Source organism: Nerophis ophidion, linkage group LG16, assembly GCF_033978795.1.
Source record: "Nerophis ophidion isolate RoL-2023_Sa linkage group LG16, RoL_Noph_v1.0, whole genome shotgun sequence".
NCBI classification, from domain to species: Eukaryota; Metazoa; Chordata; class Actinopteri; order Syngnathiformes; family Syngnathidae; genus Nerophis; species Nerophis ophidion.
In genome coordinates, this window is record NC_084626.1 from 29,670,419 (window position 1) to 29,688,947 (window position 18,529).

Consider the following 18,529-nt stretch of genomic DNA (forward strand, 5'->3'; position numbering starts at 1 on the left):
AGCGAGTCAAAAGCCGGAAAAAAAAAAAAGAAAAACTAAAAATGTTATTTATTTATTTTATTTTCTTAATTTGTGGCGGCCGTAATTCTTTCGTGGCGGGCCGCCTCAAATAAATGAATGTGTGGGGAAACCCTGAAGTATAACCCATCCTTTTTCTACTACTTATTCCCTTTGAGGTCGCGGGGGGCGCTGGTGCCTATCTCAGCTACAATCGGGCGGAAGGCGGCGTACACCCTGGACAAGTCGCCACCTCGTCACAGGGCTAAGTACAACCCATTTATCATTTATTTATTTAACACTGTAGTCAGAAAACAGTGGAAAAAATGTGTAAACTGCACCCATTTTTTTTTATTTTTTTTTTAATTTGCATTTGTCAATAGTTGAAAACAATTCCTGTTAGGATTTTTACAATGATCATAATTCTATGACGTTTGTGACGGGTGCCCCTTTTTTTCCCCCTGTCTGGAGCACCTCCCTCCAGGAAATGTCAACGCACGTGCCTGACTATAAATGAAAAGTTATTTAAACTTTTATCCAATTTGACAACTTTACATAAAATATCGGTGATATCGATGCGTGGATCGACTCGCCCACCTCCGGTCTATACATGCCCCCCCCCCCCCCCTCCTTTTTTGTTACACGCGCACACATCCCTCCCCGCCCCTCTCCAAAATTTGAGATGAAAGGGCTTTTGGATTTTGGATGACGCTCCCAATCACGTGCTCCTAGGAAATACACTCGCTATCGTTTTCTTTGGGGGCTTTTTTTTTTTTTTTTTTTTTTTTTTTGGAGCTGCCTCGTCCTGCATGGCGGACAGTAGTTGTCGAGCAGCTCATGTCATGTAATGTACCTTGCCGTGGTCACTGACGGGTTCACGCCAGTTCACCGGGTTCACTTGAGGAGAGCCCCCACCCCTCCTGCTCGCCTCTTCTGCTCAACGCTCGGCCGACCGGAGCTCATCCGATATTATTCATTTATATATATTCATGTCGGAGTCCATTTGGCCGCGTTGAGGTAAGCACACATCGACTCTTTCCGAGGCGGGAGCAGTCCGTTCTCCAAAGTTGTTTACCGAAATGCACGTCTGGCGCTCGGAATTGTGGATGTTGATCGGGTGTAGTTTACATGAAGTCGCCTATGTATAAAATGGCGACAGTAGGTGGAGGGGGTGTTTTTTTTTGTTTTTTTTGGGGAGGAGGGCTGACTATACTAAAGAGTGCCAGCTGGACGTTGGCAAGTGTCTTCGGAGGTTGTGTGAATGGACTTGGAATGGCTTTACGCGTCACTTTGTCACACTTGGAGCTCGCTATGTGGCGGATATGATGATTTGTGTTTGCACTACGCACCGTCTTTCCGCGCCGTGCTCGTCTTGCCAGCACTCGGCGAGCAGTATGGGCGCAATGTACAATCTACATATGTCTCCCTGTAGTAGGCCTAAATGCACAGACGGGACTCTTTTATTTTTCTTTCATTTCTTCCTCTTCCTCCCACCAACATGTGCTTCTGCCCTACTCACACACACCCACTCACACAGACACACACACATGAAAACACAAGCAGAAATGACTTGCTCTTTTCTAAATGTTTTGCTCAGATAGCTGTTGAATGTATCACTTCCGGTATATGAATTTTATATTTTTACAGTGTACAGCAGGAGTCACCAACGCGGTGCCCGCGGGCAGCAGGTAGCCCGTAAGGACCAGATGAGTCGCCCGCTGGCCTGTTCTAAAAATAGCTCAAATAGCAGCACTTACCAGTGAGCTGCCTCTATTTTTTACATTTTGTTTATTTACTATCAAGCTGGTCTCGCTATGCTAGACATTTTTAATTCTAAGAGGGACAAAAATCAAGTAGAATTTGAAAATCCAAGAAATTATTTTAAAGACTTGGTCTTCACTTGTTTAGATAAATTAATTTATTTTATTACTTTGCTTCTTATAACTTTAAGAAAGACAATTTTAGAGAAAAAATACAACCTTAAAAATGATTTTAGGATTTTTAAACACATGTACCTTTTTACCTTTTAAATTCCTTCCTCTGCTTTTCTGACAATTTAAATCAATGTTTAAGTAATGTTTTTTTTTTTATTGGTAAGAATAATAAATACATTTTAATTTAATTCTTAATTTTATCTTCTGTTTTTTCGACGAAGAATATTTGTGAAAAATATCTTCAAACTTATGATTAAAATTCAAAAAAATTATTCTGGCAAATTTCGAAAATCTGTAGAATCAAATTTAAATCTTATTTCAAAGTCTTTTGAATGTTTTGAACATTTTTTGTTCTGGAAAATCTAGAAGAAATAATGATTTGTCTTTCTTAGAAATATAGCTTGGTCCAATTTGTTATATATTATTACAAAGTGCAGATTGGATTTTAACCTATTTAAAACAAGTCATCAAAATTCTAAAATTAATCTTAATCAGGAAAAATTACTAATGATGTTCCATAAATTCTTTTTTTTAATTTTTTCAAAAAGATTCAAATAAGCTAGTTTTTCTCTTCATTTTTTTCGGTTGAATTTTGACTTTTAAAGAGTCGAAATTGAAGATAAACTATGTTTCAAAATTTTTCTTTCATTTTTTTTCGTGTTTTCTCTTCTTTAAAACAGTTCAAATAAGTGTTTTCTCCATAATTTATTCTCTACAAAAAACCTTCCGTAAAAGGAAAAAAAATGTAAGACGGAATGACAGACATAAATACCCATTTTTTTATTCATATAGATTTATTTATTAAAGGTAAATTGAGCAAATAGGCTATTTCTGGCAATATATTTAAGTGTTTATCAAACTGGTAGCCCTTTGCATTAATCAGTACCCAGGAAGTAGCTTTTGGTTTTAAAAAGGTTGGTGACCCCTGGTGTACATATTTTATTGAACCAGCATTGTGCATTAAAGGCCTACTGAAATGAGATTTTCTTATTTAAACGGGGATAGCAGGTCCATTCTATGTGTCATACTTGATCATTTCGCGATATCGCCGTATTTTTGCTGAAAGGATTTAGTATAGAACATCCACAATAAAGTTTGCAACTTTCGGTGCTAAGAAAAAAGCCCTGCCTCTACCGGAAGTCGCAGACGATGACGCCACATGTTGATGGCTCCTCACATCTTCACATTGTTTTTAATGGGAGCCTCCAACAAAAACAGCTATTCGGACCGAGAAAACGACAATTTCCCCATTAATTTGAGCGAGGATGAAAGATTCGTGTTTGAGGATATTGATAGCGACGTACTAGAAAAAAAAAAAAACGTTAAAAAAAAAAACGCGATTGCATTGGGACAAATTCAGATGTTTTTAGACACATTTACTAGGATCATTCTGGGAAATCCCTTATCTTTCTATTGTGTTGTCAGTGTTTTAGTGAGTTTAACAGTACCTGATAATCGGAGGTGTGTGTCCACGGGTGTGTTGACGCTCAGTGTTTCAGGGAAATCGACGGCAGCTTTATGGGCGGCACAAGCTCAGCTGATCTCCGGTAAGAAGCGACTTTTTACCACAATTTTCTCACCGAAACCTGCTGGTTGACATTCGGTCGGGATCCATGTTCGCTGTGATCCATAGTAAAGTTTCACTTCTGTGAATTTTAAACAAGGAATCACCGTGTGTTTGTGTGGCTAAAGGCTAAAGCTTCCCAACTCCATCTTTCTACTTTTTTTACAAATTGCAAAAGATTCAGCAACACATATCTCCAAAATACTGTGTAAATTATGTGGTTAAAGCAGACGACTTTTAGCTGCGTGTGTGTGCAGCGCTCATATTCCCTAACAGCCCGTGACGTCAAGCGTACACGTCATCATTACCCGACGTTTTCAATAAAATACTCCCGGGAAATTTAAAATTGCAATTTAGTAAACTAAAAAGGCCGTATTGGCATGTGTTGCAATGTTAATATTTCATCATTGATATATAAACTATCAGACTGCGTGGTCGGTAGTAGTAGGTTTCAGTAGGCCTTTAAGGCAGTGGTTCTCAACCTTTTTTCAGTGATGTACCCCCTGTGAACATTTTTTGAATTCAAGTACCCCCTAATCAGAGCAAAGCATTTTCGGTTGAAAAAAAGATATAAATAAGTAAAATACAGCACTATGTCATCAGTTTCTGATTTATTAAATTGTATAACCGTGCAAAATTTTGCTCATTTGTAGTGGTCTTTCTTGAACTATTTGGAAAAAAAGATATAAAAATAACTAAAAACTTGTTAAAAAATAAACAAGTGATTTAATTATTAATAAAGATTTCTCCACATAGAAGTAATCATCAACTTAAAGTGCCCTCTTTGGGGATTGTAATAGAGATCCATCTGGGTTCATGGACTTAATTCTAAACATTTCTTCACTAAAAAAAGAAATCTTTATCAATATTTATGGAACATGTCCACAAAAAATCTAGCTGTCAACACTGAATATTGCATTGTAGTATTTTTTTTTTCACAGTTTATGAACTTACATTCATATTTTGTTGAAGTATCATTCAATAAATATATTTATAAAGGATTTTTGAATTGTTGCTTTTTTTAGAATGTTTAAAAAAAATCTCACGTACCCCTTGGCATACCTACAAGTACCCCCAGGGGTACGCGTACCACCATTTGAGAACCACTGCTTTAAGGGGAGGGACCTCTGTGTTGACTAATGTTGCCACTGTGGACTGTGCAATGTGGGTCCACCAAACAGGAGGCCAAATGAATCGTGCCAGCTAGACGGGCATGATTCACGAGCAAAATGTGAATTATTTTACCATGTGAGGGCGTTCCATATAATGTAGGTCAAGGAAAGGACTGAGGTTTTCCACATGGGGCGTTCCAGAGCACCACTGTGGACATGCTCTATACTCCATTTGTGGGTGTGTGCGCGCTGACCAGCAAGACGTGGTAGACGAGCTCTTGGCTGTTGTCATTTTGGCAGCTTGGCCCGGTGAGTTCTGTGTGCGTGGAGGTTTTCATTCCAGCAGGATGTGTACGCTGGGAAACGGGCTCCGGTGTTTTCAGAACTGCTCTAATGAGGCCAGCCTGTCTCTCTCCTGTCAGAAATAGGACTACAGTAGGGGGTCAGTTTTTTTGTCCCTCGGTTTAAAATCCACTGTAAAGTAGTACCCCATAGAGCTAAACGCTGAACTCCACGGCAACTGTGTTTTTGAGGGTCTTAAAAAGTGTAGGTATGTCCCTGAGGCAGAAAAGCCAGATACCGCCCTGTGTCAAGTCCATTGCAAAATCTCCTATTTACAATCAATTCTTCCCATAACAGAGATGGAAAATAATCCAGTCTCATTTTAAGACTACAGCTGTCATACAATAACAAGATAAAATACATGTGATTCATCTAAAAACTTGTCTCTACACCAATTATTCACGCAATTTATTTCGACCCCACATGCTCCTTTACCTTAATCATGAATGGTTCCCTGAAAGGCGGCACGGCTTGTTTTACAGTCAGTAATCAGGTCTACTCTGCAAAGATGTGTGAGAGACTCCGACTGGTGGCTTCAAAATACACCCACATGAGACTTTAGGTAAAACTGTGAACAAGTTTTGAGTAAATGAATGACATGCATTAAAAAATATACCTCTTCCTACAGTGATGTGAAACAATCCGAACTCCCCATGGGGAATTATAATATTGCACCTTTGCCTCTGTGCAGTACCTACTAGGAATGTGAAGGTTACAACTACTCACAATTTGATTCAGATCATTGGGATGATGATTCATTTCAGAATTGATTCTCAATTCGATTCTCGATTCAAACGGAGCAATATATTGTTTAGGGCTGCAGATATCTGTTATTTTAGTAATCAAGTAATCCATCAGTTAGTTTGCTTGTTTAATTTAGTAATCGGATAAAACATACTTTATAGCTACAATGCATATTCTAGGGATAGTTCAAGTATTTTTTTCTGCTTGCCATAACTTTGATTTTTTGCAATAAATCAACATGAAAAATGTATTTAAGAAATATTTTTTTTAAACTCTCATCTGTTGCCGCCACACGGATCAGAGCACCGACACACCACTGCTCTTATATATTTAATTAATTGTTATTAGTTACACTCACTAAAAAAACATCAAAGCAACAGAATATAAATCAAAGCTAATTTCTAATCGATTTAATAGATTAATCGTTACAGCCTCAATAATAATTGGTAGAAAAATTATAATAAAACATTTTCAATACACGCTAAAAAAATTGTCTTGCTGCTGCTGACGTGTTATGTATACGCGCAATGAGTAAGTGCAGAGATGGCCTAAAATTTTTTTGGGGAAATTTATCACCTAATAATAATTTGAAAAATATACACACACACACACACACACACACACACACACACACACACACACACACACACACACACACACACACACATATATATGTATGTGTGTATGTATATATATATATGTGTGTGTGTATATATGTACATAAGTGTATATGTATATGTGTGTGTATATATATATGTATATATGTGTGTGTGTATGTATGTATGTATATATATATATATATATAGGTGTATATATATATATATGTGTGTATATATGTGTGTGTGCACATATATGTATGTATATGTGTGTGTATATGTATATATATATAAATGTGTGTGTGTGTGTGTGTGTGTGTGTGTGTGTGTGTGTGTAAAAATGTGTGTGTGTGTATATATATATATATATATATATGTATATACATATGGGTGTGTGTGTATACATACATATATATGTGTGTGTGTATATATGTGTATGTATATATGTGTGTTTGTGTGTACATATATATATATATATATATATATATATATACATATGGGTGTGTGTGTATACATACATATATATGTGTGTGTGTATTTATGTGTATGTATATATATGTGTGTTTGTGTGTATATTTATATACACAAACACACATATATATGTGTGTGTGTATATATATATATATACACACACACACACATGTATATATATATATATATATATATATATATATATATATATACACATATGTATGTATATATATATACACACACACACGTATATATACATATATATATATATATATATATACACACATATTAGGGCTGGGCGATATATACGATATATCGCGGGTTTGTCTTTGTGCGATATAGAAAATGACTATATCGTAATATTCGAGTATACGTTCTAACGCAGTTGCTTTTAGCTGCGGGCATTCAGGCCATTCTCACTCTTTACTGTCTCTCCTCACAGACAAGCAGGCGCACATTCTTACATACGTCACATACTGTCACGTCATACGTCACATACACGCCCTCACCACACAGAGAGGTAGCGGCGTGGCTAACGTTAGCTGCTAACGTAGTCGTACGAGTGGGAATACGAGAGAAAGAAGGTGCGGATCTGGTAACAAATGAAGGAAGACTTAATTCCCAATAAAAACAGCAGGGTTTCCATCGTCTGGCAATGGTTCGGCTTCAAGTGAGAATATGTTGAACAGACAACCGTAATAAGTCAAGCATGCGGTACAAGCGTTGCTATAAAAAGTAGCAATACTGCTAATGTGTAGCATCATTTGAAAAGTCACTCGCTAGAGAATGAAGAGGATTTCATAACCTTGGTAACATACCACATAATGAAGGACGAATACTGTTTGATTTCCTATTATGCAGCTAATTTTTTATTTGACACTTAAAATGTCTCTGACAATCTTGCAATTTATGTTTTGGAAATTGCTTAAATGTTGGTGCCATTGCTTAATAACTTTAATAAATACACTTTTGGTCAATTGACTTAGTTGTGATTTCCTTCTCTGCATGAAAGTTTAAAAGTAGCATATTTGAATGCAGTATAAAGAAGAATGTTTTAATGTATGACATATAATCATCATACTGCTGTGATTATATGCATCAAGTGTTCATTCAAGGCCAAAGCAAAATATCGTAATATATATCGTATATCGCGATATGGCATAAAAATATCGCGATATTAAAAAAAGACAATTTAAAAAAAGGCAATATCGCCCAGCCCTAATACACACATATATATATATGTATGTGTGTGTGTATAAATCTATCCATCCATTTCCTACCACTTATTCCCTTTGGGGTTGCAGGGGCGCTGGCCCCTATCTCAGCTACAATCGGGCGGAAGGCATTAAACACTGGACAAGTCGCCACCCCATCGCAGGTGTGTATATATATATATATATATACAGTGTATATATATATGTATATATGTAGGTGAATATATATAAATGTGTATGTGTGAGTAGATATGTGTATATGTATTATGTATATATATTTAGATATATATATAAATATATTTAGATATATACACACATATCTACACACACACATATATATATATTTACATAAATACACATATACACACATATATATATACACACAAACACATATTATTTATACATACATCCATCCATCCATCCATTTTCTACATACATATATACAAAAACGCATACACACACACATATAAATGTATATGTATGTATTTATATATATATATATCTTTATGTGTGTGTATTTATTTCTATATATGTGTGTATGTGTGTGTGTGTGTGTGTGTATATATATGTATATATATACACATATATATATATATATATATATATATATATATATATATATATATATATATATAAACACACACATTATATATATTTGTGTGTGTGTTTATATATATGTGTGTGTGTGTATGTATGTATATATGTATATATATATGTGTGTGTGTGTATATATATATATATACAGTATGTGTGTGCAGATATATGTATATATGTGTGTATATATGTATATACATGTGTGTGTGTGTGAGTGTGTAAAAATGCATGTGTATATATATATGTGTATATATATATACATATATATAAATGTGTATACGTGTGTGTATATATACATGTGTGTATGTATACACATATATAAGTGTGTGTGTGTATATGTGTATGTATATAAATATGTGTTTGTGTGTGTATATATATATATATATATATATATATATATTTATGCACACACATGCATGTATATATATATGTACAGTATATATATATACACACATATATAAATGTATATACACACACACATATATATATATGTATATATATACACACACAAACACACACATGTATATATATAAATATATATATATATTTATATATACATACAAATACACTCATATGTATGTATACATATACTGTATATAGATATATACACACACACGCACACAAACACATTTATACACACACATATACACACACATTTATTTATCTATATGTTTGTGTATTTATTTTTAGATATATATGTCTGTGTGTATGTGTGTGTATATATACTTATATATATGTGTGTGTATATAAGTGTATGTATATGAATATATATGTGTTTGTGTATATATATACACACAAACACACATGCATATATATATGTGTATATATACACACACATATACATATACATACGTGTATATATGTACATATATATGTGTATATATATATATATACAGTATATATATATACACATATACATGTATATACACACACATATATATATATGTATATATACACACACACACAAACACACACCTGTGTATATATATATATATATACATACATATACACTCATATATATTTATATATATATATATATATACACTGTATGTAGATATATACACACGCACACAAACACATTTATATACACACACATTTATTTATATGTTTGTGTATTTATTTGTAGATATACATGTGTGTGTGTATATATATAAATATATGTGTATATATATATATTTATACATATATATGTATATATATGTATATATATATATATACATATAATCGATTCAATATCGAATATTGGGGTCACGATTCGTTATATATCGATTTTTTTCGATTTGATTCCATTTTCGATTGAAAAACGATATTTTTCCGATTCAAAACGATTCTGTATTCATTCAATACATAGGAGTTCAGCAGGATCTACCCCAGTCTGCTGACATGCTAGCAGGGTAGTAGATTTAAAAAAAAAAAGCTTTTATAATTGTAAAGGACAATGTTTTATCAACTGATTGCAATAACGTAAATTGGTTTTAACTATTAAACGAACCAAAAATATGACTTATTTTATCTTTGTGAAAATATTGAACACAGTGTGTTGTCAAGCTTATGAGATGTGATGCAAGTGTAAGCCACTGTGACACTATTGTTTTTTTTTTTAAATACATTTCCAATGATAATGTCTATGAGGAATTTTCAATCACTGCTATGCTGAAATTATAACTAATATTGATACTTGGCTTCACGGTGGCAGAGGGGTTAGTGCGTCTGCCTCACAATACGAAGGTCCTGAGTAGTCAGGGTTCAATCCCGGGCTCGGGATCGTTCTGTGTGGAGTTTGCATGTCCTCCCCATAAATGCGTGGGTTCCCTCCGGGTACTCCGGCTTCCTCCCACTTCCAAAGACATGCACCTGGGGATAGGTTGATTGGCAACACCAAATTGGCCCTAGTGTGTGAATATGAGTGTGAATGTTGTCTGTCTATCTGTGTTGGCCCGATTGTAGATGAGATAGGCACCAGCGCCCCCCGTGACCCCAAAGGGATTAAGCGGTAGAAAATGGATGGATGGAATATAGATACTGTTGTTGAAAATATTCATTTTTGTTTCACTACTTTTGGTTTGTTCAACGCGATTCTCAATTCAAAAACAATATTTTTCCGCTTCAAAACAATTCTGTATTCATTAAATACATAGAATTTCAGCCGGATCTACCCCAGTCTGCTGACATGCAAGCAGAGTAATAGATTTTTTTTTAAAAAGCTTTTATAATTGTAAAGGAGAATTGCTCTGTTTATTGCTGGGTCAGGTCCATCCATCCATCCATCCATTTTCTACCGCTTTTTCCCTTTCGGGGTTGTGGGGGACGCTGGCGCCTATCTCAGCTACAATCGGGCGGAAGGCGGGGTACACCCTGGACAAGTCGCCACCTCATCGCAGGGCCAACACAGATAGACAGACAACATTCACACTCACATTCACACTAGGGCTGGGTCAGGTTTGGTTTTGGAATTGGATTGTAATGTTATGGTATTGCTGTGTAGTGGTTTGTCGATTTTAAAAAAAATGAGAATTGATTCTGAATCGCACAACGTATTCGATTCGATTTGTATTCGAATCGATTTTTTCCCACACCCCTAATATATATACACACACACACACACACACACACACAACACACTAGGGGGGTGGGAAAAATCCATTGGAATACTAATCGCGATTCTCACATTCTGCGATTCAGAATCAATTCTCTTCTTTTTTTTTAAATCTATTTTTTAAAATAATTTTTAAAATATTTATTAATTTCATTTCTTTTTTTTTATCAATCCAACAAACCAATACACAGCAATACCATAACACTGCAATCCAATTCCAAAACCAAACCTGACCCAGCAACTCTCAGAGCTGCAATAAACAGAGCAATTGAGAGGAGACACAAACACTACACAGAACAAACCAAAAGTATTGAAACAAAAATTAATATTATCAACAACAGTATCAATATTAATTATAATTTCAGCATAGCAGTGATTAAAAATCCCTCATTGACATTATCATTAGTCATTTGTAAAAAAAAAAAAAAAAAAAAAGAACAATGGCTTACACTTGCATCGCGTCTCAATGCGGCTGCTAGACTTTTGACAAGAACAAGAAAGTTTGATCATATTACGCCTGTACTGGCTCACCTGCACTGGCTTCCTGTGCACTTAAGATGTGACTTTAAGGTTTTACTACTTACGTATAAAATAATGCACGGTCTAGCTCCATCCTATCTTGCCGATTGTATTGTACCATATGTCCCGGCAAGAAATCTGCGTTCAAAGGACTCCGGCTTGTTAGTGATTCCCAAAGCCCAAAAAAAGTCTGCGGGCTATAGTGCGTTTTCATTTCGGGCTCCAGTACTCTGGAATGCCCTCCCGGTAAAAGTTCGAGATGCCACCTCAGTAGAAGCATTTAAGTCTCACCTTAAAACTCATTTGTATACTCTAGCCTTTAAATAGACTCCCTTTTTAGACCAGTTGATCTGCCGTTTCTTTTCTTTTTCTCCTATGTCCCACTCTCCCTTGTGGAGGAGGTCCGGTCCGATCCGGTGGCCATGTACTGCTTGCCTGTGTATCGGCTGGGGACATCTCTGCGCTGCTGATCCGCCTCCGCTTGGGATGTTTTCCTGCTGGCTCCGCTGTGAACGGGACTCTCGCTGCTGTGTTGGATCCGCTTTGGACTGGACTCTCGCGACTGTGTTGGATCCATTATGGATTGAACTTTCACAGTATCATGTTAGACCCGCTCGACATCCATTGCTTTCCTCCTCTCCAAGGTTCTCATAGTCATCATTGTCACCGAAGTCCCACTGGGTGTGAGTTTTCCTTGCCCTTATGTGTAGTGGTTTGTGTTGTGGTTTGTGCAGCCCTTTGAAACACTAGTGATTTAGGGCTATATAAGTAAACATTGATTGATTGATTGATCTCATAAGCTTGACAACACACTGTGTCCAATGTTTTCACAAAGATAAAATAAGTCATATTTTTGGTTTGTTTAATAGTTGAAACCAATTTACATTCTTGCAATCAGTTGATGAAACATTGTCCTTTACAATTATAAAAGCTTTTTTAAAAAAATTGTTTACTCTGCTTGCATGTCAGCAGACTGGGGTAGATCCTGCTTAAATCCTATGTATTGAATGAATACAGAATTGTTTTGAAGCGGAAAAATATTGTTTTTGAATCGAAAATTGCGTTGAATCTAAAAAATTGCGACCCCAAGAATCAATACTGAATCGAATCGTGGGACACCCAAAGATTCGCAGCCCTAACACACACACAAACACACACACATATATATATATATATATATATATATATATATATATATATATATATATATATATATATATATATATATATATATATACACATACATACATACATACATACATATATACAAAAGCAAAAATACACCCACACCCACACAATTTTAAAATGTGTCTGTATTTATTTCCATATATATGTGTACGTGTGTGTGTGTGTGTGTATGTATATGTATATATAATGTGTGTGTATGTATGTATGTATTTAGGTGTATTTATATATGTATATGTGTGTGTATATATATATGTGTGTGTGCGCACATATGTAGGTATATGTATATTTGTGTGTAAATATGTATATGTATATACATGTGTGTGTGAGTGTGTAAAATGTTTGTGTGTGTATATATATATAAATATATATATATATATAAATGTGTATATATGTGTTTATGTATATGTGGGTGTGTGTCTATACATATCCATTTTCTACCGCTTATTCCCTTTCGGGGTCGCGGGGGGCGCTGGCGCCTATCTCAGCTACAATCGGGCAGAAGGCGGGGTACACCCTGGACAAGTCGCCACCTCATCGCAGGGCCAACACAGATAGACAGACAACATTCACACTCACATTCACACACTAGGGCCAATTTAGTGTTGCCAATCAACCTATCCCCAGGTGCATGTCTTTGGAAGTGGGAGGAAGCCGGAGTACCCGGAGGGAACCCACGCATTCACGGGGAGAACATGCAAACTCCACACAGAAAGATCCCGAGCCTGGATTTGAACCCAGGACTGCAGGACCTTCGTATTGTGAGGCAGACGCACTAACCCCTCTGCCACCGTGAAGCCCGTCTATACATATATGTTTGTGTATATATATATACATATATATGTGTGTGTATATGTGTATGTATGTATATATATGTGTGTTTGTGTGTGTATATATACACAAACACACATATATACATATATATGTATGTATATATATATACACACACACACATATATGTTTATACATATATATTTACACACATAAACACACACATATATATATACACATACACACACACACATATATATATAATGTATATGTATATATATATATATATATATATATATATATATATATACATATATATAATGTATATGTATATATATATATATATATATTTATATATATATACAAACCCCGTTTCCATATGAGTTGGGAAATTGTGTTAGATGTAAATATAAATGGAATATAATGATTAGAAAATCATTTTCAACCCATATTCAGTTGAATTGCTACAAAGACAACATTTTTGATGTTCAAACTGATAAACTTTTTTTTTGTTGTAAATAATCATTAACTTTAGAATATGATGCCAGCGACACAGGACAAAGAAGTTGGGAAAGGTGCCAATAAATACTGATAAAGTTGATAAAATTTTCATCAAAAACTTATTTGGAACATCCCACAGGTGTGCAGGCTAATTGGGAACAGGTGGGTGCCATGATTGGGTATAAAAGCAGCTTCCATGAATTGCTATGTAATTCACAAACAAGGATGGGGCAAGGGTCACCAATTTGTAAGCAAATTGTCGAACAGTTTTAGAACAACATTTCTCAACGAGCTATTGCAACAAATTTAGGGATTTTACCATCTACGGTCCGTAAAATCATCGAAAGGTTCAGAGAATCTGGGGAACTCACTGCACGTAAGCGATGATATTACGGACCGTTGATCCCTCAGGCGGTACTGCATCAAAAACCGACATCAGTGTGTGAAGGATATCACCACATGGGCTCAGGAACACTTCATAAAACCCCTGTCAGTAACTACAGTTGGTTGCCACATCTCTAAGTGGAAGTTAAAACTCTGCTATGCTAAGCAAAACCCATTTATGAACAACACCAAGGAACGCCGCCGGCTTCACTGGGTCCGAGATCATCTAAGATGGACTGATGCAAAGTGGAAAGGTGTTCTGTGGTCTGACGAGTCCACATTTCAAATTATATTTGGAAACTGTGGACGATGTGTCCTCCGGAACAAAGAGGAAAATAACCACTTTCAAAGCTTCAATAATTAGTTTCCTCAGTTACCAAACGTTTATTGATCGTTGTTAAAAGAAAAAGTGATGTAACACAGTGGTGAACATGCCCTTTCCCAACTACTTTGGCACATGTAGCAGCCATGAAATTCTAAGTTAGTTATTATTTGAAAAAAATGTTTTTTTTTATGAGTTTGAATATCAAATATGTTGTTTTTGTAGCATATTCAGCTGAATATAGGTTGAAAATAGGGCTGGGCGATATTGGATTTTATTAACATCGCAATATTTTTATGCCATATTGCGATATACGATATATATTACGATATTTTACCTTAGCCTTGAATGAACACTTGATGCATATAATCACAGCAGTATGATGATTCTATGTGTCTACATTAAAACATTCTTCTTCATACTGCATTAATATATGCTACTTTTAAACTTTCATGCAGAGAGGGAAATCACAACTAAGTCAATTGACCAAAACTTTATTCATTAAATACTCTTCATTCTCTCACGGGTGACATTTTAAGTGAAAGAACAAATTAATAGTGTTGGTACCTTTTTGTAGTAACACTTCCGCTGCATACTTTGCATATTGCTGCTGTTTGCTGAATATCTTCCCACTTGAAGCCAAACCACCAGATGATGCTCTTTATTTTTGGCATTTATTGTTCTTTCCCCATTTGTGATCAGTTTTGGACCTTCTCTCTCTTGTAATGACACAAGCTCCACTCCGCTTTGCTTGTACGACCTGCCTCAGCTAACGTTAGCCATGCTGCTACCTTTCTGCTCGGCGAGGACATATGACGCTAGACGCGCAACAGTATGTGACGTATGTAAGAAGGCGGGCTTGTTTTACGTCTCTGTGAGAAGGAGAGACGAGAAGGAGTGAGAAACGCCTGTTGTGTAAAGGCCGCAGCTTAAAGCAACTTGACCTGCCTTAGCTAACGTTAGCATGGCTAACATTAGCTCTCGGCGAGAGCGAATGGCGCTAGACGTGCAACAGTATGTGACGTATGTAATAAGGCGGGCTTTTTTTTTGTGAGAACATATAATCGAATATTACGATATAGTCATTTTCTATAACGCACAGAGACAAACCTGCGATATATCGTTTATATCGATATATCACCCAGCCCTAGTTGAAAATGATTTGCAAATCATTGTATTCCGTTTATATTTACATCTAACACAATTTCCCAACTCATATGGAAACGGGGTTTGTATAAATTTATAATTTCATAGTTTTCAAGAATCGCTTGAATTTTGTAAATGCTTGGAAATATTAATCATATTTCTCAGCAGTCTGCTGACTCAATAGGATAGTTATAAAATGGAAAAAAATAAAATAAGTTTCCTTAAAAATTAAAGCTACACGCTTGATCTGTTGCTTTGCGCGAGCCCTTACATTAGGTTGTTGTCATGCTATACTCTGTGTCGCCCCCAAGAGGACAGGGGGGCATCAGTCCATCATGATGGGAGGTTGTCCTTTTAATGAACAAGATGTAAGAATGAATTATGATACAAACAAACAAGTAAACAATAATGATTAATGTTATTTCTTGTAAGGAATGATGTACACATCAATGATGATGATACAAACAAACAAGTAAACAACGTTTGCAAACACCAATGACATTGAATAATGTACAGAAACACTGCTTAATTTTCTTTGCCCCATTCACTTAATGATAACTGCCGGTTCAATGTTAGGCTTAGGTTTTAGCAGATTTTCCGTACTTTTCCTACAGACAGCATTTGGTGACCTCAAACAACAAGGCTATGGATTGATTCACACTGGTTTTCACCTTTTGAAGGGTACTGGAAAAACTGTAAAATTTATTTTGAAAGTCCTTTAAAAGTGCTTGAATTTGGCCATGGAAAAGGTGTACAAACCTTGGAATACATTTTTTTTCAGCACCCCTAGTACATACTGCCTGTTAGTACACTCCGACAGTCAGAAAGGGTACATCTGGGTTCTACAAGGTACTGTTTACTCTACCAGGTCACTGCAAAAGCGTGTAACATTAAAATCATTACCTTGTTCTTGTGCCTCTGCTCGACATCTAGGATGTTATGCTCCACCGTCGACATCTAGGATGTTATGCTCCATCATCTCTACTTTATTGCAGTGGTCTTTTTCTCCTCTTAAGTAACATTTGTCAGACCTTTCTGTCGTCGTTTGTTAGAGATTTTAGTTGCAACTGGTGCGTTCAATGAAGGGTGTTTTTCGCTTACACAAACTGAGGTTTCATTGATAAGTGGTAACATTACCAGTGTTTCCCACAACACCGCAATGTGTCTGTAGTGCTGAGTTGGTAGGCAAGGAGCGATGCTAAATTACATTATCATCTAATTTGCATAATTGAATATGGCTTAAAACTCAGTGTTTGCGTGTGGATGGATTTTGTTATAAAACTGTGTGACATATTCTAATGTTTTTATACCTCATTTAACAACAGAACATTAAGTCATTAACATAGGGATGTTGGTTTCAGCAGCAGTAAATGGTGGTGTGTGCGTCTTCTAAAAAAAACAATTGTGATGTTTTCTGGGCACCACGTAAGTGTCCGTTGATTTTACAGATAATATACAGTCTGATACAACACTCAAATTTATTCAGACACTCGTTAGAATGCACAGCCAAGTTAGCCGGGGTATGTGCAATTGAGAGGTTTTTCAGATGAGAAAGAGAAAAAAGCAGCTGCCAAATATTTCTGTGGCAGTCCAAATTTAATTGTGGCGGGCCACCTCAAAAAAATAATGTATAGGAAACACTGATGTGAAGCTGAATGGTCTTCATCGTCATATTTTTCCTTACGGTTTGCCATCACTGTTAACGTTTTGATTAAAATCGAAGAATATAATAGCTTTATTGTAAATGCACTGAAAAACAAGGTAAATTTTCAGTACAACTGTCCAAGAGCAGACATGCCTAAAAAGTGATTCCAACCACTTTGGCACGAAACAAAAATTACCGTATTTTCCGGACTATAGAGCACACCGGGATCTAAGCCGCACCCACTTAATTTTTAGATTTTTTTTTTTTTTTTCCATAGGGGTTAGTGCATATGCCTCACATTACGAAGGTCCTGAATTCAATCCCGGGCTTGGGATCTTTCTGTGTGGAGTTTGCATGTTCTCCCCGTGACTGCATGGGCTCCCTCCGGGTACTCCGGCTTCCTCCCACCTCCAAAAGACATGCATCTGGGGATAGGTTGATTGGTAACACTAAATTGGCCCTAGTGTGTGAATGTGAGTGTGAATGTTGTCTGTCTATCTGTGTTGGCCCTGTGGTGAGGTAGCGACTTGTCCAGGGTGTACCACACCTTCCGCCCATGTGCAGCTGAAATAGGCTCAAGCAACCCCTGAAACCCCGAACGGGACAAGTGGTAGAAAATTAATCTATGGATGGATTCTGTAAATGTTTATACCGGTACTTTAATTGTTTCCAAACGGTGCCTGTAACATGGCAGTAAAATGCTGATCAGACAAAACAGAATTAATAATTATGGATCCACTAGCTACAAAAGCTAACTCTCCAATCAGCTAAACAGACTCAATAGCTCCAAAACGACGTCTTGGTAAGTTTACTGAAGAATTACTGAGGAATTTGTGAAAAGAATGCCGTTGTAAGTTAATAATACTTAGACAGTCGTAAACATATTAGCTAA

General features: G+C 36.0%; 1 protein-coding gene across 4 annotated transcripts in view; it reads left to right on the forward strand.

The window, feature by feature from the left end:
* zhx3a (zinc fingers and homeoboxes 3a) overlaps positions 1-18,529 on the forward strand; it is a 71,225-nt gene that overhangs the window by 22,409 nt on the left and 30,287 nt on the right. For 3 of the 4 annotated variants that reach the window (XM_061874850.1, XM_061874853.1, XM_061874854.1), the window contains exon 1: positions 772-1,014. The exons of the other annotated variant lie outside the window; for it this stretch is intronic. The gene's annotated coding sequence lies outside the window, so the exon portion shown is untranslated. Of the gene's footprint in view, positions 1-771; positions 1,015-18,529 lie in introns of those variants that run through there. 4 annotated transcript variants of the gene reach the window in all.